Raw genomic sequence first — 2,748 nt, forward strand, 5'->3', positions numbered from 1 at the left:
CAAATCAGCAGTGGCAGCAGGCAAGCCCCCTGCCCAGATCTGGGTGCAGCCGAGCTGGTGGCCAAGGGTGGGAGAAGGGGCAGCAGCTGGGATACTGAGAATTGTGAGGAGGTCTATGATAGATATAGATAGATAGATAGATAGATAGATAGATAGATAGATAGATAGATAGATAGACAGACAGACAGACAGACAGACAGATATCTTTATTGTCACTGTCCCATACAGAACAATTAAATTGAAAAACTACATAAAACATTCAAAAACCCCTAAAAACTCTGAAACCCCATTTTAAAATACACTATACTATACTATAAAAACCCCTAAAAACTCTGAAACCCCCTTTTAAAATTCACTATTCTAAACTATAAAATACACTATGCTATAAAATACACTATACTATAGAGACCCCTTATGCTGCGTTTAGAACCAGAATTGCATTTGCATAGAAACTGTTTCTCAGGCAGCTAGTCCTGGCCTTTATAACCCTATACCTTCTTCCAGAAGGCAGAAGCTGAAAGAGATATTCCCTTCACAGAGCTACAACTGTCAGTTTCCTGTAAGGAAGGATTGATTGGTAGACCAGTCCTAGAACTGTAGCTCTGTGGGATGAATAGGGGCTTCCTAACAACTCTTAGCATTCTTAACAAACTGCAGCCCCCATAATTCTTTGTGGTGAAGCCACGACTGTTTAAAGTGGTATCATACCACTTTAATTGTATGGTGTGGGAATGGCCTGGGCCTTTCAGAAGTGCAACGCATTTACGTATGTTTCCTGAGGCAAAGAAAATTTTGCACTAGGATTACCCAAACTCGGTCACAAGGTCAGATCTCTGTCGAAGCTTGTTGGTTCATACCTACTTTTCCACTTCCTGGGCAGCTTGCCATGACATATCAGCCCCAGACCAGAAAGTTTTCCAAAATTGCTACATTATTCAGTGGCACTTCCTGCTTGCTGTTTGCCTAGGTTGAAGGACCAGAGAGGTGCAGAAAACGAAAGGTTAAGAGCTTATTGTTGGAAGGTTAAGACCAAATACTGGAAAAACAGAAAGAAAGGGGGGGGGACAATAAGGAGAGTGGGAAAGCAAACAAGAAAAAACCCCTTAAAATGCAAAGCAGAAAGGGGAGGTGGGGATGGGGAAGCTTACTTGTTTCCAAACATCAGGATTTAGCATTATGTTGAATATCCTATGTAATCCAGACAGCTGTGCAGTTAAGCAATTTGGACTTTGGACTTAATCGTCTTGGGGAGGGGCTCTTTACTTACGGCAGGTGCCTTTAAATGTTAACATGTGCTACTTCACTCACTTCAACTGATTTTGAACCACCAAAAAAATAGCCCCAAAGGAGGATGTGTTCCGACTGTGTTGGGTCTGGCATTATTCTTATTTCAAGCTGCTGGCAATCTTTTCATCCTGACAGTGGTGCTTTCCGAGTTTTGTGGTTGGTCACAAATTATTTGAAGGGGCCAGCAGAATGTTTAAACTAATTGACTGTTATGAAGGAAGGAACATGACTTTGGTTGAGGAGGCAAGGAAAGCTGGATTTCACAGATATGATCCAACATACAACCACTCTAGTGGGTTAGCGGAAGTTGAAAAGTTGGGTACCGTGAAGTTGTTCACTCTCCCTCCTTCTTAGCTTCCTGCTTGAAATTTGGGCACCAAAATTTGGCACCAAAATGAGCATGACACCCCACCCTACTTTGAGGTCCCTCAGACATCTGTGGGATTCTTTGAAGTCATTCCTCATTGTTGCCAAATTCTGACTTGATGACGTATTCTGCTAGGCCAAGTTCTTAGAAAGCGAAAGGATTTCCTTCTGCTTTCCACACATTCAGACAGATCCCTGAAGAAATCACATTTTCCTAACCTCGGTTTTGACAAGCGCATCAGCTTGACTTAGCTTCAACAGGCTGGGCCAAGGGAAGGGAAGTCTTGAGTTGCAAAATGTTGAGAAGTATCTGAAGCTACCAACGAAAAGGACTGAACTTCTCAAGAGGAGACTTTAGCTGTCCCACAAACCAACATTGCTTTCAGTTTGGGTCAACAGGTCAACCGGACAAGCTTGCGACTCTGACCATGAATTTGGATTAAAAAAGCAGTTTTCGAAAATGTGTAAGTTTCACACTGGCTTGGAATACTCCTTAGTTATCCATTTCTATTTGTGTTGACTATTTGTCCCAACTTCATGAAATCTTGCACAGAGAGTCTGCACAATGGCAGCTGTAAGATGGTAAAATTTTAAAATGTTTGGATTTTGAATGAGACAAGACATTTAAAGAGATTTTGCTTGCAACTGTCACCTGTTTCTCCTCAGTTTGTGTGTGTCAGTCATCTCTAGTTTTACCTTTTGATGGCTTAGAGTGTATCCAAATGCAAGGGAAATAAAACAGCTGCTGGACTTTCATATAATTTTGCCCCTGTATCTTCAATAAAAACATGCAATACACTATAGAAAAATAGAACTCAATATAACATAGTATCAGGTGCTACTTCTGTAATCTGAAAGCATACACTGTTCTGATTACAAAACAATAAACATGTCCCTGTTTTGAGATGTAGCTATTTTGGCAGCTGTTTGGATTTTCAAATTTGCTAATTTGCTGGGGGCGCATGCAGATACAGCCCACAGGCTACGCACTTCTGCTGTTGGGCCACTGCAGTCTCTAACAGGAAGCTGGGGAAGAGAGAGGGGCTGGTAGTTCGCTTCATTTGGGCTATGTTCTTTTCACATTCTTATCACACC

General features: G+C 41.7%; 1 long non-coding RNA gene across 1 annotated transcript; it reads left to right on the forward strand.

The window, feature by feature from the left end:
• Positions 1 to 2,304, forward strand: LOC310829890. The gene is made up of 2 exons (XR_014557412.1): positions 1 to 103; positions 512 to 2,304. It is a non-coding gene; the product is annotated as an uncharacterized lncRNA (long non-coding RNA).
• The last annotated feature ends 444 nt before the right edge of the window (positions 2,305 to 2,748 follow it).

Source organism: Podarcis gaigeae (assembly GCF_964106915.1).
Source record: "Podarcis gaigeae genome assembly, chromosome: 13".
In the NCBI taxonomy this organism is placed as follows: Eukaryota; Metazoa; Chordata; class Lepidosauria; order Squamata; family Lacertidae; genus Podarcis; species Podarcis gaigeae.